The sequence below is a fragment of the Schistocerca americana genome, chromosome 3 (assembly GCF_021461395.2).
Source record: "Schistocerca americana isolate TAMUIC-IGC-003095 chromosome 3, iqSchAmer2.1, whole genome shotgun sequence".
NCBI classification, from domain to species: domain Eukaryota; kingdom Metazoa; phylum Arthropoda; class Insecta; order Orthoptera; family Acrididae; genus Schistocerca; species Schistocerca americana.
The window spans coordinates 991,183,807-991,211,453 of NC_060121.1; the positions used below are offsets into that span (position 1 = coordinate 991,183,807).

Below are 27,647 nucleotides of genomic sequence, written 5' to 3' on the forward strand. Positions count from 1 at the left end.
AATTAGATACATGACAACCAGTAACTGATTAATGTTATAGAACTGAACATGATGTCCCAGGTTAAGAATTGAATACGTTGAGTTGTCACCGCTCCTCATAATCTTCGCGACATTATATTAAAGAGAACCTGTTTCTGTTACTGGGGAACCTCTTTCACACAGATCCAACACGAATCCACAGAGCAGCAAGATTCATCGATAGAGGGATCTGACGTAAACTTAGCCGGAAGGCCATAGCTCACACACATACTAGGAACGACGTGTTTGGCGCGAGAGTGGAGTAGGGACCCAGTGGTGTCTGCAGATTTTCGAGGACGACTTGCAGTTCCATCGCCACACGTGGACTGTCCGAATGTTGCTCTAAGACATCCCTGATGCAGCGGCTGCTGTTGAGATCGCCTGCAGTACGTAGGAGGCGGTACGGCAAGTCTTAACGGTAGGGGCAACGAACCCGGGACTGCACTTTCACTGAGATGCTCCAGGTCAGCGGCGAGGTCTCACCTGGTATTTCACGAGCCGCCGTCCTGCTCTTATTATCTCTGGTCTGTTGCGCAAGCCTGTGGTTCCGCTTACGAAAGAAGCAGCTGAATGTCGTCCCCGCGTTACATCACTTTCTCTTCTACCACGTACAATATTTTCCCGCCCTGAATTAACCTTGCTACTTACTGTGCTTGAATGAAACAAGACGAACGCTCTGATTATACTATGGATCATTTGAATCATCCAGTTATACAGCCTTCTCTCAGTTCCAGACCGTGTTTACCTCCTGGTGGCTATTGTATTTATTTCCTCTTACCATCGTCCAACTGTTCAGTCAGTTCCGCAGGTGTTGTAGGGTATTAAGCGGAACGCAAGAACTACGATTTTGACGCCCCATTGACGATAATGTTATAGATGATTGAGCAACGATGGACAAGGAAATCTACCTTGTTATTTTCATCGGACTCATGTCGGCACTTACCGTATACGATTTATGGAAACACTAAATGACCGGACGTGGACTTGAACCGCTGTTCTTCTGAATGCTAGCGTCTTATCATACTTTTGTAGCCACCTCTTGCATAGATACATTAGAACTTGTATGCCAGTTCCTGAAATTTTTCATATGGAAAAATATAGTGAGCTACATCGTAAAAGCCTTTAAGGGTCTCCGTTATCCTCCTCCAGCAAGTATATAGAAATTGGAATAATTTATTTACGGGAGGTGGAGTGAAACCTCAGAGAATATCATTCAGGTTTCACGGCCATCGATTACTGGTAGGATTCAGGTCGTTTTAGGTAACGAATGTGTTACTATGCAACATTAAATTAATTTTCATACGATGGCTTCCGACATGTGTTCTTCTTACAACTGTTTTAGAACCTGCAGAAGTCAGGCCGAACAACTGACATAGACTTACTGGCGTACCGTCATCTCCGAGTGCACGAGAGATAAAACGTTTCGCTCACCCAGGATACAGTTTCAAAGCGTAATAATCCTTGACCTTCGTTAGGAACTCAATGAATAACTCGTTGGTAATCAAAATTGTTCATAAAGGTAGGTCGAGTAGTACGCTCATAGTGAGCCTTAATTAAACCTTTCAACACCTTCGTTTTTCAATTATGTGTAATGCAAACCATTCAGGTGTACTTTTCTCGATATCGTCTAAAATATGCTGAAGAGTGGTTTCGTGTTCTTCCTTATCTAAGAAACAGAATTCAGTATTGTCCTACAACGAATTGTGATATTTATACGGCAACGTACGAAGTTACCCACTCCGGGTGGTTTCATCAGGATTTAACTGCGAAAGTTATATTTTGGCAGCTGAATCTATCATGTATAAAGACTTTTTCTTGCAAATTGGATAGCTCCTTTTTACCAACAAAAGCAGGTTCCTCAAGCGCCAATGATGTTTGTTCTGAAACATTCTGACAGGTTAAAACTACGTGGCGGGCCTGGACTCGAAGCCGGAACCTTGTCGTACGCGGGTCATCTACATCTACATCTACATCCATACTCCGCAAGCCACCTGACGGTGTGTGGCGGAGGGTACCTTGAGTACCTCTATCGGTTCTCCTTTCTATTCCAGTCTCGTATTGTTCGTGGAAAGAAGGATTGTCGGTATGCTTCTGTGTGGGCTCTAATCTCTCTGATTTTATCCTCATGGTCTCTTCGCGAGATATACGTAGGAGCGAGCAATATACTGCTTGACTCTTCGGTGAAGGTATGTTCTCGAAACTTCAACAAAAGCCCGTACCGAGCTACTGAGCGTCTCTCCTGCAGAGTCTTCCACTGGAGTTTATCAATCATCTCCGTAACGCTTTCGCGATTACTAAATGATCCTGTAAGGAAGCGCGCTGCTCTCCGTTGGATCTTCTCTATCTCACAACGCTGAGCAGTATTCAAGCAGTGGGCGAGCAAGTGTACTGTAACCTACTTCCTTTGTTTTCGGATTGCATTTCCTTAGGATTCTTCCAATGAGTCTCAGTCTGGCATCTGCTTTACCGACGATTAATTTTATATGGTCATTTCATTTTAAATCACTCCTAATGCTTACTTCCAGATAATTTCTGGAATTAACTGCTTCCAGTTGCTGACCTGCTATATTGTAGCTAGATGGTAAAGGATCTTTCTTTCTATGTATTCGCAGCACATTATACTTGTCTACATTGAGATTCAATCGCCATTCCATGCACCATGCGTCAATACGTTGCAGATCCGCCGGCATTTCAGTACAATTTTCCATTGTTACAACCTCATTCCCTTAGTAAGTGAAGTATTCAGGCACAACTGCCCCCTCCCCCAACCCCACCCCCTCACTCTTCTCCCGCCAATCTCCAACACTCACAGTCTCATTTCTGCCCCCTTTGTTGTGGGCTGAGTTTGCTTCGCTGCCGTCCATTTGAATAAAATTGTTCTGGATGCGTGACGGCAACATGTGTGATAAAACGCAGCCGTCCAATACCAGCAACTATGACGGCCAGAGACTCCCCGTCGTGTTGTTTTCAGATAAATGCAGGCCAGCGGATCGACCGCACTAGCAACAGAAGTCACTAGCAGTGATCAGACACCATCGGCCACTGCTTAAGCAAGACTATACCATAATGGCAGTTTCCACTGGATTCGCGCACGACAATCAATAAATATCTAATATCCTTCCTCCTTTGATCCTGTCACCCAATCAAAACATAGTATGCCAGGTCGCCCTGTCATCCTCAGATAATACGAGAACTGAAACTTCATTGACAAATTTTCAGAGGTAGTTCAGGGATACCTCCAGAGTATTTTGGTATCCCCGGTGGTCCATTAAAAAGTTATTGCATTTCGTTTGGTTTCGGATACAGTTAGCTTTGTATCTTGTAACTTTTCTGCTTCATATCTCTCTCTCTGTGTCCGCAGCTCGTGGTCAAGTGGCTAGCGTTGCTGCCTCTGGATCACAGTGTCCTGGGTTCGATTCCCGGCCGGGTTGGGGATTTTCTCTGCTCGTGGCCGGGGTGTTTGTATTGTCCTCATCATCATCATCTGTGACAGTGACGATTTGATTGTGAAGAAATTGGACTGTGTCATACTTTGGACTTGGTGTGGGCGCTGATGACTGCCCAGTTGAGCACCCCACAATCCAAACATGACCTCCATCATCTCTCGCTCTTTGTGTGTGTGTGTGTGTGTATGTGTGTAGTGTAGAACGTTTGGCAACAAAACTAATTAACGGACACTCGTGGTCCTATACAGGGTGTTACAAAAAGGTACGGCCAAACTGTCAGGAAACATTCCTCACACACAAAGAAAGAAAATATGTTATGTGGACATGTGTCCGGAAACGCTTACTTTCCATGTTAGAGCTCATTTTATTACTTCTCTTCAAATCACATTAATCATGGAATGGAGACACACAGCAACAGAACGTACCAGCGTGACTTCAAACACTTTGTTACAGGTAATGTTCAAAATGTCCTCCGTTAGCGAGGATACATGCATCCACCCTCCGTAGCATGGAATCCCTGATGCGCTGAAGCAGCCCTGGAGAATGGCGTATTGTATCACAGCCGTCTACAATACGAGCACGAAGAGTCTCTACATTTGGTACCGGGGTTGCGTAGACAAGAGCTTTCAAATGCCCCCATTAATGAAAGTCAAGAGGGTTGAGGTCAGGAGAGCGTGGAGGCAATGGAATTGGTCCGCCTCTACCAATCCATCGGTCACCGAATCTGTTGTTGAGAGGCGTACGAACACTTCGACTGAAACGTGCAGGAGCTCCATCGCGCATGAACCACTTGTTGTGTCGTACTTGTAAAGGCACATGTTCTAGCTGCACAGGTAGAGTATCCCGTATGAAATCATGATAACATGCTCCATTGAGCGTAGGTGGAAGAACATGGAGCCCAATCAAGACATCACCAACAATGCCTACCCAAACGTTCACAGAAAATCTGTGTTGATGACTTGATTGCACAATTGCGAGCGGATTCTCGTCAGCCCACACATGTTGATTGTGAAAATTTACAGTACATACTGACGAAACTAAAATGAGCTCTAACATGGAAACTAAGCATTTCCGGACACATGTCCACATAACATCTGTCCTTTATTTGTGTGTGAGGAATGTTTCCTGGAAGTTTGGCCGTACCTTTTTGTAACACCCTGTATAGGCGTTACCGGCAGCAGGGCCTTATCCGGCCCGCTTACGTATCTCTGTATTTGAATACTCATACCTATACCAGTTTCTTTGGCGCTTCAGTCTAGAAACGCCTAGAGAATATACCGTTAGCATTTGAGCAATTTACTGTGGCTATTTATCATCTATATTTCACTTCATACAGGATTTTACATGTAAACGAGGGGTAACTTCGAACCGTTGTATCTTGGAAACGGATATAGATGCGAAGAAAATTTTCAAGGTTGTTCGAGATCAGGATCTTAGGAATACATTGTACAAATTTTAGCCATTTGCTGTGCACAGGCGATTTGGAATCTTCGACTGAGCTTTGATTCGCTGGTGACGGCGAAAATACAATAAAAAAATGTTTTTTTGGGGTTTTCCGAGTAACCGCCCACGAACTAATGGAGCCTACATAGGTCCCGTCAAGTCTATCGTGGACTACATGCAAATGCAAAAAAGAAAAAAAACCATCCGGTTTGCTGCATTTGCCTAAGCAAGAGAACGTGTGTAATATTATTCACAGTTCGATCCCAGAGCGTGGGGCAGAGACAATAAGACGGCCCTTCTGTTGGCTACACAAATGTTCCCCAGCCGAAGGGCTATCCAGTACACTTCACCCTATGTTTTTATCACCAATAGAAACCTGGATACGAGCTCCAAAAACTACCGTTTTCGCGTGGGGCGTTTTGGAACATATTAGGTTCACGTGTCATTTTAACTCTTCATTAAAACTAATTTAATTCACACAGAAAGCCAAAACTTCAATGTAATGTGAAAAGTGTCTTTCTTGGTACGTCCATCTATTTCATAGAACAAATATTTTTGATAAACATGTAACTTACATAAAGATTGAATACTCTCTTTTGTTAGTAAACTAAATATGTTTAACTGTCCCTAAATTCTTTGCAGTGGTCATGGAACAGCAGTATTTAAGGACTAATTATCTTTAATGGCTTCAGCTAGCTTGGTGTATGGCGTTAACAGTCTCTGGAACATTAAGAACTAAACCTCCCATAAACCCAAATGTAAAGGTAACCGCCCATTGGAGACATGCTTCAGTTTAATACCAGCGCAGTTCGAATAAAAAAAGAGCAGGTCGGCAATTAAAAAAGTAAATATTAAGGAAGAGTAATTCCGTTGATATGTCTCCCGCAGAATGTGACGCGTGTATGGCGGTGGATGTGAAAGAACTGGATTCTGATACAAAGGGAATCCTTATTAATTAGGAACCCGCTTCTCTGCCCGCAAACAGCAGTCCAGAGTAAAAACACTGTTATTGGAATTCGATGGCTGCCCCTCGAATTCGCAACTGTGTTTGGTGGATTAATTCTGGACGGTTGATGACGACTGTCGGATAAAAATTGAAACAAGTGGTTGACAGCTTGGCTGTTTTTAATTAGGTGCTCGAGCGCCATTTTCTCGCTGCTGCACGAGATGGAGAACTCATTACCGCCGGCGGGAAGTCACATTCGGTCGCTTCGTTTTTGTTTTTGTGTTAGCGGACAACGCTCGGCAGTGTGTGAGCATGTTAGATACAAAATTTAAATATGATGTTGCATCTAATACTCAAACACGGTATCGTCGTTTCTTAATTTAACTGAATGGAAATGGCTAGTAATGGTGCAAGGTACAATCCGGTGCCTTGCGGAGTATGTACGTAGATGCAGATTTAGATGATCAAACTACGGAATCACCATGTGTAGTCGTGACTTTACCTTCGCATTTGTTGTTCCTTCACGACATCGTAAATACTGATAATTCTCGAATTATGTGCCACATCTAGTATTGAGTTATAACTAAACACGTACGCTGTGTATTAACAAAAATAATTTGTTTTCTACCAACAAATTGCACGATGACCTTCTCACTGTTAGTTCCTCTCGCTGACACAGCCGTTAGCTGTTAGTACAGCTGAAATACGTTAACTTACAAGTTCAACAATTTCACGTTTGAATTACAACAGCCACTGTATTGTTTCATGCGAGGAGATGACTACTGTATTCTATCAAGCTGAAAGCGTAAGCGAACTCTATCGCTCAAGAACGTATCTTTTACGTGCGAAGTAAACGAAAATATTTACTCAGCTTTCCCGCTACCTAACAAAGCATTAGTTTATCAAAACTAAAATCGTTGATAAAATATTTATTTACAGCTTCCAACAAACATACAAGTTTCTCGTGTATTGAATGGGTGTAGATATCCCGGATCATATTCAACTGTTCTATGACTGTTTACTTGATCCGTGACAAACACAAATAGTGTGGCGTTTCTCAAATCATAGTATTAGTTGCCGCTGCAAATGATCCAGGTCATCATAGTCAGTTCCGGCCGTTGGAGGCCATACTGCAATAGAACATTTCGGCTCTTATATTTTTACTTAGGATAATACCCCATGGATAAATCTATTTTATACTATTTGTGAAGGTCAAAAACTAATTTTAATCTTTTGTTTATATTTCATATTATTCTGAATTTTTTTTTATTTGTGATGGTTTGAATAGTTTTTCTAGCCACAGAACGGGAAAACATTGCTAATGGACTATGGTCACTGTTACAGACCTGAAGATAGCATCTAGAGACTGAAACGTATCATGCTCACCTGGACCACTTAGCAATTGGACTGAAATAAGTTATCAGTTTTAGCTCGGTTGCAGTAACAAGACAATGTGTTTGCCCTCATGTCGTGTTTCTGCAACCTTTGTACTCAATAAGACGTAGCTCATACTGCTTCACTGAACATCTGTACGTATTGTAGAAAGGTCGGCTGTTACAAGTATGAGTTTACTCAAATTTTATTTTGTTTAATGCAGTTTATTTACCACATAAAGTTCACATCCAAGGCTCAGAGGTCGAATTACCGTACTGTCACACGGAAGACCTATTTCGAATGCCAGCACTTAGAGTGGGTTTTTCTTGTTGTAAAGACGGGAATGGGATGTACACTACTCCAGCACGAGAAGGGAGGAGAAACGGTATCTCAAGTTTCGAAACAGAACATTTTACATGTTATCTTTCATGCTTTTCAGTCCATTTTTCTGCAGTTGTAGGTTGTGACGGTACGTTACATAAATATTGACATTTTTATCGGTTGTAAACCGTAGTTAAAGTATTTTATGAATATAATTAGTGTAAAAGATGCAGTTAATGTTCTTGAAACAACTGATATGCAGCGATAATTTAAGAGTAGCAGCTTTGTTTAACGTCTATGAAAATAAAAAAGGATCGAAAGAGACGCGATTGTACGGCCGAGGGGGAAGAACGTATTTTATGGTACACACAATGTTTTGTTTCGTGGTACGGAAGGCAGCCATTGAGCGGCACACATATTTTATGTGAGTTATTCGTATTTGTACTAAAAAATAAACTTGTTATTATTATCACAAAATGAATTTCTTTGTAATAGGTGTCACCTCAAATGCTCGCAGTGGCTAATTATTTTTAATAAGCATTATTTCAGTAAGTTGCGCTGCGAGAAGCTCATCTTCCGATGCAGCCTCTGGTCGGCCATTACGCACTGAAGTATTAATTTATTTTTCAAGGTGTTAACAGTAAATGTAAATGCGAGAGATTTCGTTGTAAGAATCTTTTTAAATTGCAACAGATCATTAATTTACGTTAAAGTTCATTTTTTAAATTATACAGATTCCATGAGTTCAATAAGTTTTATCTTGGCCGCTCCACAGCAACAATCGAAATTCTCTCGAGCCTTGCTTTGCAATCAATGAATAGAAATTAACAAAATTACATTCAATTCAGTTAACGGCAACTATATTTTAGTCACCACGTTCAAAATCTAAAGTTGGTACATGAATAACAGCGGCCCTTCAAGAACCCGTTTCATATTTACTTATGCACGTAAGTAAAAGTGATAAGAAAAGATAATATCCCTGAGAGAAAGAATCATGCTCTAACAAAAGAAAAATTCATGCAGATAAATTGAAAATAAAAATATATAAAATATATATGTAATTTTTTTATATATAACGTAACAAATGCCACCGACGTCACAAGGTATACAAGGAATATGAGTCATACGTATACCGTCTTTTGTGACTTATTCGCTTTTTTAAGGTATCTTCAGCGTTCAGTTGTTTTTGTCTCTTACTTCATTATAATGTGGTTCTACACGTATGTGCTCGATTTTTGTACGCTGCACTTCACTAACACGAAAAAAAATGTACGCGAGATGGAAATGGCCCTACACAACATGAAAACGAAAATATATTTCGTGTCAGTATAGTGTAAAAAAAAAAAAGAATAAATATATGGAGAAAAACAGTGGACTGATTTAGGAGACAAAAAACGAAGCTCACAACCGAATATACTTTAAAAGAAAGAGAATGGTGTGTGGTCTAAACAATATTTTTATTACAGTCGCAAAAGCAGCTTATAATTTATTTTCCTTGGAGAACATTTTAACAAGGGAGAAGGCACGCGCTATTCCGCGCTGCCACTCAGAGAATGCAACATCGCTCAGCCAACAGGATAATGTCCTATTGACCGGGGTTTAACTCTCCATCGGACAAGCACTTTCTATGTGTTTTAAAAGACAAGGATTCCCAATAGATATACAACTTCTTTATGGGTCTATCACATCAGTCGGTGGTTCTCGTTTTCCAACATTGCCATTGTCAAAATCTTAAAGTCATCGCGTCACAAACATCTTCACAGAAACCTGCAAGTCAATGTTCTCGTGTGCCAGATTCTGTCAGAGGTCAGCCTCAGGTTGATATTCATTAATTACCATTTCTTTGGCATTTCGGAAGATTTATTTTCGTGATTTTGTCTGGACGTAATGTGCGAGCTGAAGTTTGTGCAGCTTGAGTCGCTTGCTTCGGTGGCGCTGGTTTCCGTGGAGAAGGGAGAAAACTTACTGACTGCGAGCAACAACAACAGACTAATCTCCATAGTCAGCGTATTTCTATGCAGTAATTTCTTATCACACCTAAATAGATACGTCACTTAAATCGCCTCATATACATCTGCTGCTCTGCCACAAAAACATCAGTGACCGCTGTATTTTCCTGAAAACGCTATTCAGGTGAGTTTCGGTGCCTTTGAAATCAAACCACCTCAGTCTGGGCCATTTTATTGTTACATTAAAGTTTACACAGTTCTTGCAAACGGCAGAGTTGGGTCGGACACCCTGCATAAACATTATCCGTTTCGAATTTGGTTAACCATCATGAGACGCATTTCGTGCCGTCGCGGTGCCGTTCAGGACAGCACCTGGCATACGGTTGCGGCGTAATCCAGGTGGTACACTAACTGACATAATGTTACGTCGTACGTCCGCAGATGATTAATTCAACTCGAAACTGATAACGTGATTTTACTGCATTTATAATTAATGTTATGTAATATTATATTGAAAATAATTTAAGAAAAGGACGGGGTTGGTCGACGAAAAGACTTAATGAAATTGTAGATCGTTCTCAACAGCAGGCATATGTCTGAAAAATATACTCTGTATAAAATAATGAAGAGTAATTCCATTCAATAGAAGTTATTCACATACCCATACAGCCAAGCTCACATCTTTGGACAAACTGATGTTCTATGAGCACGTACCTGTGAACAAATAAGAAATCTAGTCACTTTTTGCCCTTGTAAATAATAATAAAGAAATTGCCACAAAAGCCCACACAAAAGAAATGATTATGCACTAACATACCGTGTGGTTATAATTAAAATGCAGCTAGTCAGAGAGGTCCAGTGCGGGATGTAATTACCATATGGCAGCGCAACTTTACAGGTATTCAGATGCGGAACCTTGGAAAAACTAGTTCTAGTTTTGGCCACCGGGTGCAAATATGGCTCTGTGAAAGCAAGAAAGACGTGCAAAGGCGCAAAAGGTCAAACAAATGAGAAACGTATAACTCTGTGACTAGCTGCAGTTTAATTATGCTGTGTTGGATATTTACACAGGACGAATGACAACAGGCTGACGACAAGAAATAACGAGCTGGATCCTAGAAGTTGAAGAAGTTTTAGAAGTACCCGAGGAACAAAGTGTAGGTTCTAAGATGAGAGCAGTAAGAGAACTAGTATGAAATAGTGTAAGGTGGTCATGTCATTTTGGTTTTTTTTACATTATCGATGTGTACATCAGAGAGAAAACAAGTTACGTTACTCTTAAACAATCTTTGGTCTTGTGGTGGCAGAATCTTTGCCTCTGCGCAGTCTGATACAATTTTAGTTGAAGTGTGGTGGGTGATGGATGTATTCAGTTGTCATGTGTTAACTTCTGATGGTCAACTGAAGACATTAAGTCTGAAAATGAGTCCGTGGTCATATTTTGGCCCTTTATTTTACAGGTCCGTCTTGTTATCACAAACTTTTACACTGCACTATTTCCGGTTTCGGCAACTGCCACCTTCAGGTCATAAAATATTTTGATGTAGTATCAACGTCAAGCTAAACATAGCAAACGCACTTACTGTGTACTTACATGTTTAGTTTTACGTTGATACCACATCAGAATATTTTATAATCTGAAGATGGCAGTAATGGTTCTGAGCACTATGCGACTTAACATCTGAGGTCATCAGTCCCCTAGAACTTAGAACTACTTAAACCTAACTAACCTAAGGACAGCACACACATCCATGCCCGAGACAGGATTCGAACATGCGACCGTAGCGGTCAAGCGGTTCCAGACTGAAGCGCCTAGAACCGCACGGCCACGTCGGCCGGCCAAGATGGCAGTAGCCGAAACCTGTAAAAATGGAGTGTAAAAATTCGTGTGATCAAGACGGAACTATAAAATTAAGAAACTTTCGCACCATTCAGATGTCTTTTTTTAAATCGTCTTGAAATTTGTTTTGATCTTCTGATGAGTTTATTAGTCGATAAACTACAGCGTCATCTGCAAACAACCTAAGACGGCTGCTAAGATTGTCTCCCAAACCGTGTATATAGATAAGGAAAAGCAAAGGGCCTGTAAGACTACCTTGGGGAACGCCAGAAATCACTTCTGTTTTACTCGATGACTTTCCGTCAATTACTACGAACTCTCACCTCTCTGACAGGAAATGACAAATCCAATCATCTAACTGTTAATGATATTCCATAATCACGCGATTTCACTACAAGCCACTTGTGTGGCACAGTGTCAAAAGCCTTCCGGAATCGATCTGAAGTCCCTTGTCAATATGTAAATGGAAATTTGATTATGACCAGATAATTCTTTTACTTCAGTTGCGGATTTAAGATAAGAAAAGTTCCATTCATATCAGTTAAAGTTCAGTTCAAATAAGGTTCTGTTTGGTCAAAGGTTAGGATATGAATTTGAGTTGGATGACAGTTTGTGGGGACATAGTTTTGGTGAAACGTAGACTTTTATAAAGTGGGAGGTGAAGCTGGGGTAAATTTCAGACGGAAACCAAGATGTAGTGGGGAGATTACAGCAGTTTGAAGAAAGAAGAAAAAAACGCACGGAGAGAAGGTGAAAGAATATTGTAGGAAAGAAAAGAGAAAATAAGGAAGAACTGAAACGTTCCCATGGTCCCTAGCTGGCTAAAACGGAAGGGAAAAAGTTTCGCATACTCTGCGCACAGAGATGTGCAGTTGCGGGCCACGTTAAGCTCTCTGCACGCCACTGATCTCTCCTCTGCGCACTGCCCTCTTGTTCTGGTCAGCGGGCGGCAGCTCATTTTCCATCGTGGCCGCCTAGCGCAGAGCTGGCAGCCTGTTTGCGAATTATGGCGTCGCTGCGGCCGCAAACCTCATAACGCGGGCGTCAAATCTTATTGTGCGCAGCGCGCCGCGCGTCCCTGCCAGCCGGGGACCACTCCGTCACGTGACCTCGTCAAGTCTAATCCCCAGAGCCGCAGCGAAAACACGGCGGCGGCGGCGGCGGCGGCTGTGTGTGTGTGCGCACTATCGGAGATCTGCATTCGGCCGCGCCGCGCTGTGTCCGCTTTGACCGGCGGAGTGTGCGCCGTATCGGAAATCGAGTCAGGCTTAAGCGGGCGGTTGCCAGGATGTGACGTGCAATACGCGTTTCATCTGTTAGCGGAACGTGACAAGTGGGGCCACGCAGGTACAAACTGCCCCTCATAATGGATTGAAAATGTTGTCCAACCTGGGAAGCTAAACCGACGTTTCTTGCTGGAGTTCCTGCTGATGCTATTCACACCGATAACACATAAGTAAAAAAAAAAAGTTTCTCTGCTAATTATGTTTTAGGGCTAAACATTGTGTGGACAGAACCAGAATTTTGTGTTATACGCCAGTAAAGATTAAAAAAAAAAGACTAACGTTAGTTTTTATAATTTATTTTATATTTATTTATATTATATTAAATTTTATATTAAATTATATTATTAAATTATTATATATAATATTATTATGTATAAATAATATTTATTTATTTTATTTTATAATTTCAGGAGCCTAGCTATGAAAGTGTGAACGTGTGTAATAGTAGTTCCGATGGAAATGGTAAGTTGCCGGATCTAGCAGTGTTTCCATACAACAAAAGTGTTGGAAAGTGACGGCATAATTATTCCGATGTGTGTGTAGAAATTTCGGAATTTGTGAGCGAATTTTGTGACGAGAAAAGACATATATTCCGCGTGGCGTGTTGAGCAGGTCGGTGGCTAAAAACTGTGACTGCATTTGGTACCGACAGACTTAATATTTGGCGAGCATTCTCCATCAAAAACAATCAGTATTTTCGTAGCTATTACGTTTTCGGAAAATGCAACACCATATACTTGCTAACGTGAGTGATAGGGATTGTGAGTGACTGTGTTAAGACTAGCACGGGCTTGGCAGTGATACTTGTTCACCTAAGTTTCAGAATATATTAATTGAGGACAAAATTTCCAACCTTTCATTTCGTGTTTCTCCCGAAACGTAGATTAGTGACTTTAATTGCAGCCTGCTTCACGTCGAGGTACAGTAGGTTTCACTCGGCTTTCCTACTGATGATCTGCTGAGACAATGTTCACAGGTAGGTGCAGGTCCGTCGTAAAGGGACAGAAAGAACCGTGCCGCCGCAGCACGTTTACAAGTTAAGTTTATTTTTTACGTCTACAGAATTTTCGGGTAGTCAAGTCTGTAATACGCAGTTTCTTAGCATGAAAAGTGTTTCTGTGCCGTAGATAAAGCACGTTACTGACCACATAACGACACTATGATTTCCACGGTACATATCACATATGTGTGCCGTTCTTTATCTAAGGCCCTGTGACTTGAGAAACTAGACTTTTTTTACCTGAAAATTCAGTGGGAAAAAATCAATTTACGTGTGTAAAGTCGTTTTTTCTTTTTGGGACGAGAGCAAATCACTTACAGCAAATAGCAGACTGAATTCTATTAGCATAACTGATACGTGGTCCTATCAAACTACGGGAATCTCGACTGCTGCTTTTTATCCGCTGTTCCAAATACTGCCAGATATTTTCTGTGGGATTACGATCAATTGATTTAAAGGGCTGGTCGAGGTACGACGGGGTACTTCAGTGTTCGCCAAACCAGGAAAGTTTGCCTGCATTTCTGAGAACACAAGTGGTGTCATCTTGGAAGGCGGAAAGTCCACAGGCTACTAACCACGTAAATTTAGAAGAAAAGGCATCGTTTGGTCACCGAAAATGTTGAAATAAACATCCTGGATGGTATTCGCTGTATCCTGACTCAGCGGCACCAAGAAGTGGTACGAAAAACACTCCCAAAAAATCGTATAACTACCTTCAGCCTGAGTTTCACCTTCTACACCCTGAGAGTTAAACACCTCATTGGCCAGTCGGTGTACTCGACGCACTGCATCGTTTGAAAATTTGTGATTGGAAGGAGCGTACTATAGGCATCCAGTCAGCTACAGAAGTTTCCGTGTTGTTTTTCCCATTGTGAACGCGAAGTTTAACTCGCCGCTGTGGGCAATGGATTTTGCGAGGTCCTCGACCCCAAATGTCCACATTGGACTGCCAGTCGAGGGGATGGCAGTTTAAGCCCCGTATAGCTAGCCAGATGTAGGTTTTCACAAATCACTCCAGACAAACGCAGGAACGGTTCCATTGAAAATGGCACGGCCGACTTCTTTTCATATCCTGTCGTAATCTGAGCTGGTGATACATCTCTAATGACCACGCCGTCGACGTAACGTTGAACTCTACTGTTTCTTCGTTTTTTTCGAGTCATCAGTCTTCTGACTGGTTTGAAGCGCCCCGCCACTAATTCCCCCTGTGCCAACCGCTTTATCTCAGATTAGCACTCGCAACCTACGTACTCAGCTGTTCGCAGGATGTGTCCCAATCTTTGTCTTCCTCTACAGCTTTCGGCCTCTACAGCTCCCTCTAGAACCACTCAAGTTATTCGCTGATCTCTTAACAGATGTCCTATCATCCTGTCACTTCTTCACATCAGTGTTTTAGACACATTACGTTCCTCGCCGATTCTGTGGATAATCTCCTCATTCGTCAACTTCTTCTGTAGCACCACATCTCAAATGCTTATATTCTCTTCTATTCCAGTTTTCCCACAGTCCATGCTGCGCTGCCATAAAATGATGTGCTTCAAACGTACATTCTGAGAAATTTCTTCCTCAGATTAATGCCTATGTTTGATACTAGTAGAATTCCCTTGGTCAGCAGTACTCTTTTTCCCAGTGCTAGTCGCTTTTTGATGTCCTCCTTGCCCCGTCCGTCGCTGGTTATTTTGCTGCCTAGGTAGCAGAACTCCTTAACCTCATCTACTACGTAACCATCAATCCTGATATTAAGTTTCTCGCTGTTCTCATATCTGCAACTTCTTTTTACTTTCGTCTTTCTTCGATTTACTCTGAATCTATATTCTATACCATTGGACCGTTCATTCCATTCAGCAGACCACGTAATTATTCTTCACTTTCACTCAGAATAGCAAATGTCATCAGCGAATCGTTTTATTTATATCATTTCACCTTGAATTTTAATTCCACTCCTGAACCTTGCCTTTATTTCCATCATTGCTTCTTCGATGTATGGACTGAACAGCAGGGGCGAAAGACTACATCCCTTTCTTGCACCCTTTTTAATTCGAGCACTTCGTTCTTGGTCGTCCAGTCTTATCATTCCCTCTTGGTTCTTGCGCATATTGTACATTACCCGTCTCTCCCTATAGGTTACCCCAATTTTTCTCGGAATTTCGAACATCTTGCATCATTTTACATTATCGGAGGCTTTCTCGAGGTGATGTATCCTACGAACGTACCTTGGTTTTTCTTTAGTCTTCCTTTCATTATCAACCGCAACGTCATAATTGCCTCTGTTGTGCTTTTATCTCTCCTAAAGCCAAACTGATCATTATCTAACACACCCTCAATTTTCTTTCCCATTTTCCTGTACATTATTCTTGCCAGCAATTTGAATGCATGAGCTGTTAAGGTGATTGTGCGATAATTTTCGCGCTTGTCAGCTCGTGTAATCTTCGGAACTGTGTAGATGATACTTTTCCGAACGTCAGATGGTGTCTCTCCATACACACCAACCTGAATATGTTTCGTTACCACTTCTCCCAGTAATTTTAGAAATTCTGATGGGAAGTTATTTATCCCTTCTGCCTTATTTGATCTCAAAATCCTCCAAAGCTCTCTTAAATTCTGATTATAATACTGTATCCACTATCTCTTCTAAATCGGCTCCTGTTTCCTCCTCTATCACATCCGACAAATCTTACCCTCATAGAGGCTTTCAATGTATTCATTCCACCTATACGCTCTCTCCTCTGCATTTAACAGTGGAATTCCCGTTGCGCTCTTGCTTCCTTACAAATATCCATTGCATGCAGTGTTCGTTCGCAGAATGATTGAGATGGATCTAGATTCACCGACAGCAGCAATTTTTGGGGAATGCCAAACCAGCTGTCATTCACAGGACGTTACCCTCGCCTCTGATGTCTGTGGTTAGGATCTTCTAACGACCACTGTTCTTACGTCGCATTCCATGACCGCGAATGAAGGACTACGATTCCTTGTAGACACGACTTACAGCCCGCGTTGACATACCAAGTAATCGGGCAACTTCATTCACAGCCAAAGATGATAGCTCATTTATGACCTGCTGTCACGTCTATACGTCTATCCACTTTCCTTGCTTATTCCATGCATCCGACTGAGGCGCCACTTCACCAGTGAACGTGCAAATGGTCATCTTGTCCCATTTCTACACTATCTGCAACGCCACAAAGCGACTTGTCTGCTCCTTTGAAGGGCCTCGTAAGGTCCACGGCACCGACCGACCGCCATGTCATCCTCGGCCTATACGTGTCATTGTCTGCGGATATGGTGAAGCATGTGGTCAGCACACAGCTCTCCCGGCCGTTGTCAGTTGTCGTGACCAGAGCTGCTAGTTCTCAATCAAGTAGCTACTCAGCTAGCCTCACAAGGGCTGACTGAGTGCACTCCACTGGCCAACAGCGGTAGGCAGACCCAGTCGATCAACCATCCAAGTGCTAGCCCAGCCCGACAGCGCTTAACTTCGATGTTCTGACGGGAACCGGTGTTACTACTGCGGTAAGGCCGTTGGCTGGTGAGATATATTATCTGACAAAAAAAGTGAAACATCCAGAAGATATGGTCGGTTGTCAATGTAGCTTCGCACATGATCAGTGGGTACGTAAATGATTATAGAGTAGAACGGCCACCAGAGAGCACTAGTGTTGTTCGTATTTAGTGTTGTTATCACTCATGGCAGGGTATATAAGAGGTGCAAACAATGTCAGAAGTTGAGTGACCACTGTGAAGTGGATGCTTTGTACTCATGTGAGAGTGTTATCGGCACAGGAAAGGGTTTGAAAGATACCTCGTTGTGGGTCTCCATTATGTAGCTGGCCGAATCGTGCGTTATCCAGATTTGTGAGGCCTTAAGATGTGACAGTGGCCCGTGTGGGACCACATGGGAAAATGGGGGTAGGCCTACTTCCCGTCAAGGTACTGGTCGACTGCATCTGACCACCACAAGCGCTGATCGCAGTACTGTGGACCAAACGCATCGTAACCCTTCTCGTCTGAGCCTGCCAGGCGAGAACAAGTAACCAACTCCCTGCAATGTTCTGCAATATGCAGCGGCAGTGGCTGGAGACTAGCAGCAGGTGGACAAGGTAATTACCGTCCCAAGCATAGGCTGCCGGCAACACCATATCAGGAACGGCTAAATTTGGAGTGGTACCGCGACTGGAAGGTACGGAATACTGAGGAATGGCGTCTCGTTGTGTTGAGCGACGAATTGCCAGTCTGCACTATCCCACATGACGGTGACCTGAGAGAGGTTGTTCTGTTTTGCTGCCGGCGCCATTTTGTGGAGAACCATCGGATTTGACTTCAGACAACGGCTCGTAGCGATTGAGGGAAGTCTAACGGCACAAGGGTATGTCATGGATATCCTGCGTCCTCATGTCTTACCTCTCATCTCGTGGGGCAGTATCCTGGTGCCATTTTTCAACAGGATAACGCTCGTCCACGCATGGCACGTGTGTCTATGAACACGTGGAATACAGACAACGTCTGGTAGCTATGAAGGGAATTCTAATGGCACAAGGGTATGTCATGGATATCCTGCGTCCTCATGTGTTAACCTCTCATCTCGTGGGACAGTATCCCGGTGCCATTTTTCAACAGGACAACGCTCGTCCACGCATGGCACGTGTGTCTATGAACACGTGGAATATACCGTATACCATGCACATGCGGAAAAGTTTATGTCGGAATGACTGGACGATCAATTAACACCAGGATCAAAGAGCATAAACGACATTGCAGGTTGGGGCAGGTGGAGAAATCGGCCGTGGCGGAGCACGTACTGAGTGAGACCGACCACGTAATAAAATTCGCCGACACGGAAGTTCTAGCTGCAGAGAAGCATATCACACGCGCTTGTTCAAAGGAGCTGTAGAAATACAAAAACACGCGAACAAACAAGAAAGACGAAAGCCTTAAGATAAACGGATCCTGGTTTCTCGTGCTGCAGCGAACGGCCGTCGCAGATAGGAGGAGAACCGCACCGGAAATGACCGCGGAGAAGCCCTCGGACGTTGGCGCGCCAGGTACATATAGTCTGCGGCCGCGAGCTCGGCTCCAGTTCACCACCGGCAATGGAGGGCGAAGGTTTGACAATGCCAGCCACTCGTGCTGGCGAAACGTCAGTAATATCATTAGATGAACGTCGGCCGAAGAACCCGACACAGGAGACAATATGCAGTTTGTCAACAACTGGCCACGAAAGCCCTAACAATTTTGTGTCTGTGAACTGCCTGCGTCATGTTGAGCTACTCCAAGGTCAGCAGGGGGCCAGATATGTCCCCAATACATCTGTGCGACCAATTTGCGTGTCATCTCCTTGCCAGTGCAGTAGCTGGACATCAAGGACCAGTTACAACAGTCGTCGATCAGCTCCCTCAGGAGAGGATGCGATGGCTTTATGAAACCGCTCCCAGTCCGATGTCCCAACCCCTGATGGGGTACAACGCGATGCTGATAAGAGGGCTTATACTGTCAGGCTCTATGTAGATTTGGCTGAATGTTGTTATCACTGAAATAACATCAAATCCAGACCTGTGATTTTTTTTGTCTGCCCTTTCTTGGTTCTTCACCCTCTTTTTCCCAGGTGGTGTATTTGTATGCTGAGGTAACTTGTAGTCTACGAGAGTCTTCGGCGGAGTTTCAGCATTTAGCATTTAGCGTAGATTCCACCTATAAAATTACATTCTGCCAACAACTGCTGATGAAAATCTCTTCCAACACAAAGATTCGAACCGGATACAGTCGTATCGAGCGACACCGCTCCAGTGTCCTGTCTTGGTTAAGAGGGATTGGGGGGGGGGGGGGGGGGGTAGGACGTCCGTCAAACGGGCCGACTTAGAGCAGAAGACGCACCACACGACATTTTAATTTCCACTGTCTGTACTTTTACAAGTAATACAGGATTCAGGATTCACACTCATAGGAGCAGCAGTTCAAAAAGATAACAAAATAAATTCTTTTACATGTGAAATTTCATCATTTTTTCACTTACTATTGGCTGCATTTGTTGCTATAGGTACACTTTTCTTCATAAGTGAGAGAGATTCTTCGGTGAATTTTGAACAGCATACAACACATACTTACAGGTGTCTGAAACTCTAGAATCTATTTAACTTATTAAAAAATGAATGAGCTGTTACGTTTTAAACTTTATGTTTAGAAAAAAAAATCAAATTTTTTAGTTAATTATCTCAATTTTTACCACAGTTTTTAATAGATTTGGAAAATTCTACAGTTGCATACATCTCTAACTATGGTTTGTATGCTGTGCAAAATTCATCAAAGAATCTCTCATACTTGTGAAGAAAAATGTACCCATAGCAACAAATGCAGCCAAAAGTAAGTGAAAAAATGATGAAATTTCATATCTAAAAAAAAAAAATTATTTTATGTTTTTGAACTTCCACTGTTATGAGTGATAATCTTGAATCCTTCCTGGTCGTGCTGAGAAAGCTTTATGAATTTATTTGTAAAAGTATAGGCACTGGGAATTAAAATTGAAGTGTTGGCAGAAGAGCCAACACCGTGTTGCTAGAGGAGGCCGAAATGCACGCGTTTAAATACACGCAGACTGGCGTGAGGTCTGGAACAGTTAAATGTAATTAATATAGCCAATAAGGTACGCTGTTGCTGGAATACTTAACTTTAATCCATAATTGGTGTACATCGCTCTTGACGGTACATTAATAATAAGCTCAATATAACTAGTAATGGCGCCTTGCTAGGTCGTAGCAAATGACGTAGCTGAAGGCTATGCTAACTATCGTCTCGGCATATGAGAGCGTATTTGTCAGTGTAGCATCGCTAGCAAAGTCGGGTGTCCAACTGGGGCGAGTGCTAGGAAGTCTCTCTAGACCTGCCGTGTGGCGGCGCTCGGTCTGCAATCACTGACAGTGGCGACACGCGGGTCCGACGTATACTAGCGGACCGCGGCCGATTTAAAGGCTACCACCTAGCAAGTGTGGTGTCTGGCGGTGACACCACGAAAATGTCTAGTGGTGCCTCTCCTGCTCCAAGTCGGCCCGTTAGACGTCCTACCCCCCTTAAGCAGGTGGGTAACTTACACAAAGCAGTTATTTCATTGTAACAGTTTCGGTATTTACACTTCAGAAAGTAAATAGACGAAGTAGGTGACGGGTAGGCAAGTTGGGGGTGACAGAGGAAGTGGCAGTACGTAACGAACCCGCGTGGCGGCCGAGAGTGCGGTGCGTTACGCAACGGTAGCTGGCGACCTCGCGCAGCCGCGTCTCGCCAGCAGCTGCGAGCGAGAAAGCGCCCTTGGCCTTGACCCAGACGCCGTCGGCCGCGCCTCCTTCCAGAAGCCAACACCTGCTGGCCGGGGTCGCGGACCGAAGCCTCCCTCCACAACGCACCTGCCAAGCTCAACAGTCGGGCCGTTTCGTCGCCTTACAAATGATCCTACGGGGTCTAAGGTACGGAACCTAAGCATACTACTGCACGTCAAACAGCGTCCTAGGTTGCTTAGTTGGTCAGCTCGACTCACGGCTATACGGAATACCTGGAAGCGATTCCCGGTATTGCCAGAGATCTTCATGCAGAATTCACGACCAATTCCACAAGCATTTCCGTTGTCTTCCACTGATAATGGTGAAATGATACTGAGGACAACACAACACTCAGTCCCCGAGCGGAGAAAATCGCCGACTCAGCCGGGAATCGAACCCGCGCCCCTTGGCGTGACAGACCGCCGCGCTGACCACTCAGCGATCGGGGCGGATCCTATTAGTCACAACCATATCCAAATCCCCACAGTAGCTTCTAAGATTAGGCTTCATATACAGTAAGCAAAACGTGGCGGTGGACTTTATAATATCTACTGACTCTCGTCAGCAAATGGTGCAAATGGCTCTGAGCACTATGGGACTTAACTTCTGAGGTCATCAGTCCCCTAGAACTTAGAACTACTTAAACCTAACTAACCTAAGTACGTCACACACATCCATGCCCGACGCAGGATTCAAACCTGCGACCGTAGCGATCGCGCGGTTCCAGACTGTACCGCCTAGAAGCGCTCGGCCACCACGGCCGGCTCTTGTCAACATTTTTGATGCATGGGCAGTTGAGCCGATTTTATGATAATTTTCGTACTTATCTGCTCTTGCTGTTTTCGGGCTGATATTTTTCAGAAAGTCTGATGGTATGTCTCCAACCGCATAAATTCTACGAACCAACTTGAACAGTTGTTTAGTTGCCACCTCCTCCAGTGATTTTAGAAATCATGCCCTCCGCCTTATCTGACCCAAAAATGTTCAAATGTGTGTGAAATCTTACGGGACTTAACTGCTAAGGTCATCAGTCCCTAAGCTTACACACTACTTAACCTAAATTATCCTAAGGACAAACACACACACTCGAACCTCCGCCGGAACCAGCCGCACAGTCCATGACTGCAGCGCCTCTGACCGCTCAGGCAAATCCCGCGCCGCTTATCTGACCCCATCACTTCCAAAGCTCTGTTAAATTCTGCACTAATACTGGATGCGCTCCTCCATACCGCAGTCAAATAAGGTCATTAGCCAGAGGATGGTCACCATCGCCTAGTGTTGTCAGCCTGATCACGGAGTTACCTACTGGTAATTTCTTACCTAAATTACAACTACTCTTCATGTAAGCTATTTCTGTAAGAAAACAGAACCCAAATATACGAGATTAGCATCACCATATTCTGGCACTAAAACTGGGTCTTATATATACAGCTGAATGGAGCTTTCGAGATGGCGCAACATTTCGGCTAGCTACCCTGTTGCCATTCGAAGGTGGTTCTGACGACAGACCGTTTCCTTATGCGTGGCGTTTACCAGCGGCCACCCGACATCGATTCCGGGTAACAGAGGTCGTCGATACATGAGCTTCCATCCACAGGGTCAACTTTCGTTCATCAGCACCGCTTGGGAATGGTAACAGGCCAGCAATTAGCCGAAATATTACACCGTATGGACGGCTCGAACCGGCTAAATACCAGGGAGCAGTTAAAGATCGTCACATCTCAAGCAAGTTTGCAATCACAAATCGGAGTCTCGGAATCAATAAATGGTTCAAATGGCTCTGAGCACTGTGGGAATTAACTTCTGAGGTCATCAGTCCGCTAGAACTTAGAACTACTTAAACCTAACTAACCTACGGACATCACTCACATCCATGCCCGAGGCAGGATTCGAACCTGCGACCGTAGCGGTCGCGCGGTTCCAGACTGAAGCGCCTAGAACCGCTCGGCCACAGCGGCCGGCTCGAAACAAATACTTATTGGCTACAAAGTCTTTCGTAACAGTGTCGTAGCATAAAAAGTAACCAGTCAACCTGCAGCGTCTAATTCGGATAAAGTCACAAGCTTTCTATGACTACCTCCATAATTATCATCAGAGGCTTACTCTTTACGTCAATGATGCAGGCAGTCATCAAAGGCTCGGGATTTTTATCCGGATGTCATGCGGGAAGTTATCACGGAACCTTTTAGCGACTAATACCAGGAATTCGCTAAGGCTTTAGTGCAGGAAATGAGGAATTATGAGTCAATCATACGTGTTCCGACGAAATCCACTGCGTCAGTCTTTGCGTATGATTCTTCTTTCTCGAAGAGAGGGTGCTGTATTTCGAAATATCGAAATTCATAAGATTATAGCAATAATTCAAAAGCCAAGATCGCTTAAACACTGTTTACTAGGTGGCCGGTTTCAACACACTAAAGGCGCCATCATCGCATCTGTGAAGATATAACATGACAGGTTTGAGGGAGGGCTTACATCAGTTACACTATATACATTACTATTAGTACAGTACCACATACCTGAATGTAGCTTAACATGTATAAATCATTTAGATATAACGATATATGGGGCAGACCATCTGATATAAAATCATTGTCGCAGAAATAAAAATTAAAAAACAACTTCTCTCATGGCCATTCTATTCCATCAGATATATAAAACCGAAACATGCAGTGTTAGAAAGGAAGACAAATCTCCCATCTGAGGATGGTACACATTATCGAAACATCGGCGTGACACGCAGAATAAAAGTCATATGATTATTGTGTAAGAAGAAGAGAGCATGTAAATTGTATTCGTTGTATGTGGAACATAAAAAGGAGCTTTCAAAATTGCTCATTTATTAATGGAGAGAAAAGGAATGAGCTGCATTGTCTAGTCACGTTACTGTGACCGCCTGTCAAAAGCCTGAATAACCACCAACTGCAGCGCGAAACATACAGGTATCAGCAGGGGAGTGAAGACACGCCGACGTTCGGTTGAGGATACATGGCGCTAACAGACCGATCGAGGTGGGTCCACACATTCCCGACTGGCTTTAAATCCGGGAGTTTAGTGGCAAGGGGAGTACGGTAAATGCACCCTGGTGTTCTTGCAACCACGCACGAACACCGCGAACTGTGTGGCAAAAATGGCTCTGAGCACTTTGGGACTTATCTTCTGAGGTCATCAGTCCCCTAGAACGTAGAATTACTTAAACCTAACTAACCTAAGGACATCACACACATCGATGCCCGAGGCAGGATTCGAACCTGCGATCGTAGCGGTCACGCGGTCCCAGACTGACGCGCCTAGAACCGCACGGCCACACCGGCCGGCAGCTGTGTGTCACATCGCATTGTTCTGTTGCTAGATCTCATCGTGCCGAGGAAAAGCAAACTGCGTGTGGGTGTGGACATGGTCCCGAAGGATAGATGGATACTTGTCTTGATCGATTGTGCCTTCGACAATGACAAGATCAGCAACGAAAACACTCCCCAGACAATAACGCTCCCTCCTGTTTGCAGGGTGCTTGCTTTCAGACGTTTCAAACTTTACACGCCAACAGTAATCTCCCCGGAGAGAAATAAAACTTGATTCTTGATACAGTGGACGGCGAGTTTCGGTAGTGGTGTGCATATTCCAGCCTTTCGTCGTTGATGGACAGCAATCAGCCTGGGTCGTTGAGCGGACTGTAACATCCACGAGATAAATTTTAGCTACAGTGCGATGAGAGGAAATTATGCCTCTAACAGTTATAAACATTATCTATCCGACATATGAAAAAACAGTGAAATAAATGTTAATTATTTATACAATATTTTATGATGTGATTGGACATATCGGTGTGTATCATACGAAGACAATGATAATTGTAAATTCCTTTTATGATCTGCGTTTGTCTTCCTTTGTTTTTACCTTTTGTTGGTTGGCCTTTGTAGGTTGCGGACGCAAGACGCATATCAAACTCAGGTCTGTTAAGAAATTGTAATTATTTGTTAATTATTACTTGAGAATAGAGTTCATTATTATTATAAATATGAGTGAATAATTATTTGTAACTTTAATTGCTCTCTCAATGAGCCATACCTGCGTTAATTATTTCTTTCCGCTGCAGGGAGCGCAGCCATTGATGATAGCGATTTGAATCGCATTTTTTGTCTGTGTTTTCCTTAGAAAAAAATCAAATGTTTGCTTGATGAAGCCTAAATAGTGCACAATACGAAAGTAAAGTTTAATAAGCATTTCAAATACTTATCCTATTTGCTCTAACAATAGAAAGTCTCTATCAATTGTCTGCCGCCAACTTAACAATTATCTAAGCGGCAAATTCAAATTACGCAACTTTGCAGACATAAATACCGAAGGTAATAAAAATAAATGTGCACCGGTGGTCCCGAACTCATTTTAATGAAAATAATTCGAATCAGATTGGTTCTTTAAAAACTTGCTCATAGCACGATCCGTATAACATACTTTTCTAGCTGATGCATGGAGCCGAAAGTAATTACGCACGAGTTGCAAAGAATATTGTTTCAGGTAACATACGTCAGTGTTGTGCGCGGCTGATATTCGGTGGTTTTAATGATCATTTTGCTGAAGATAATTGTTTCCATCATAATCAACAGTTGTATAGAATTTGTTGTATGAACTGTGATTTAGTGACACTTACACAACTTACAGACAACACTTTAACCAAACGTTAACTTGGAGTTCTTTAGCAACTTGACCAAATCTTTAGCCGGGAGAAAAATTATTTATTGATTACTCACTGAAATAAAATAAGATTATCATTTTCATTTACAAAGTAGTTAAATACCAGACCACTGAATAACACAGCGAACGCCACAAGAGACTGTTGGTAAACCCTTGGTTCAGCATCTCAATAGTTACAAGTCTATTCCCCCGTTGAAGATCTCCGTAGCCGCCTTCCACCTCCGTCTTCTCTGACCTATTGTGCCCAACAGTTGCCCCGGCGTCGGTTTTACCACGAACAATACACTTTAGCCACGGCGGCACGCGAACAGTTTACAAACTTAGACATTTCGGAAATTCTTCCACCCCATCCTGAAAGCCGATGGACATGCCCTTTTGGACGTAAGATAAATCGCTCCGTTTCCACGTTATGACAACGACTGCACTGTTTTCTGCGACCCCCTGACACGCTTTATACACCCTCCACTAATAGTGCTCCCACCTCTCGTCTGTGAGTGGTTGTTGCACGAACATCGTAGGTGGTCACGTTAATATGAGTGGACCGTGAAATACACTACTGACCATTAAAATTGCCACACCACGAAGATGACGTGCTACAGACGCGAAATTTAACCCACAGGAAGAAGATTCTGTCATATGCAAATGATTGTTTTTCAGAGCATTCACACAAGGTTGGCGCCGGTGGCGACACCTACAACGTGCTGACATGAGGAAAGTTTCCAACCGATTTCTCATACACAGGCCGGCCGGAGTGGCCGTGCGGTTCTAGGCGCTGCAGTCTGGAACCGGACCGCTACGGTCGCAGGTTCGAATCCTGCCTCGGGCATGTATGTGTGTGATGTCCTTAGGTTAGTTAGGTTTAATTAGTTCTAAGTTCTAGGCGACTGATGACCTCAGAAGTTAAGTCGCATAGTGCTCAGAGCCATTTGAACCATTTTTTTATATTGTTTCGTTTTTTTTGCTCAGAGCCATTTGAACCATCTCATACACAAACAGCAGTTGACCGGCGTTGCCTGGTGAAACGTTGTTGTGACGCCACGTGTGAGGAGGAGAAATGCGTACCATCACGTTTCCGATTTTGATAAAGGTCGGATTGTAGCCTATCGCGATTGCGGTTTATCTTATCGCGCCATTGCTGCTCGCGTTGGTCGAGAGCCAATGACTGTTAGGAGAAAATGGAATCGGTGTGTTGACGAGAGTAATACGGAACGCCGTGCTGGATCCCAACGGCCTCGTATCACTAGCAGTCGAGACAACAGGCATCTTATCCGTATGGCTGTAACGGATCGTGCAGCCACGTCTCGATCCCTCAGTCAACAGATGGGGACGTTTGCAAGACAACAACCATCTGCACGAATAGTTCGACGACGTTTGCAGCAGCATGGACTATCAGCTCCGTGACCTTGGCTTCGGTTACCATTGACGCTGCATCACAGACAGGAGAGCCTGCGATGGTGTACTCGACGACGAACCTGGGTGCACGAATGGCAAAACGTCATTTTTTCGGATGAATCCAGATTCTGTTTACAGCATCAAAAATGGCTCTGAGCACTATGGGACTTAACATCTATGGTCATCAGTCCCCTAGAACTTAGAACTACTTAAACCTAACTAACCTAAGGACATCACAGAACACCCAGTCATCACGAGGCAGAGAAAATCCCTGACCCCGCTGGGAAACGAACCCGGGAACCCGGGCGTGGGAAGCGAGAATGCTACCGCACGACCACGAGCTGCGGCATACAGCATCATGATGGTCGCATCTGTGTTTGGCGACATCGCGATGAACGCACATTGGCAGCGTGTATTCGTCATCGCTATACTGGCGTATCACCCGGCGTGATGGTATGGGGTGCCATTGGTTACACGTCTCGGTCACCTCTTATTCGCATTGACGGCACTTTGAACAGTGGACGTTACATTTCAAATGTTTTACGACCCGTGGCTGTGCCCTTCATTCGATCCCTGCGAAACCGTACATTTCAGCAGGATAATGCACCACCGCATGTTGCAGGTCCTGTACGG

At 43.6% G+C, this 27,647-nt stretch overlaps 1 protein-coding gene and 1 pseudogene across 1 annotated transcript in view; both read right to left on the minus strand.

Annotated features, from left to right (window-relative positions):
• Positions 1-27,647, minus strand: part of LOC124606918 (neprilysin-4-like) — a 734,039-nt gene that overhangs the window by 455,133 nt on the left and 251,259 nt on the right. The window lies entirely within an intron of this gene.
• LOC124608080 lies at positions 17,032-17,150 on the minus strand (annotated as a pseudogene).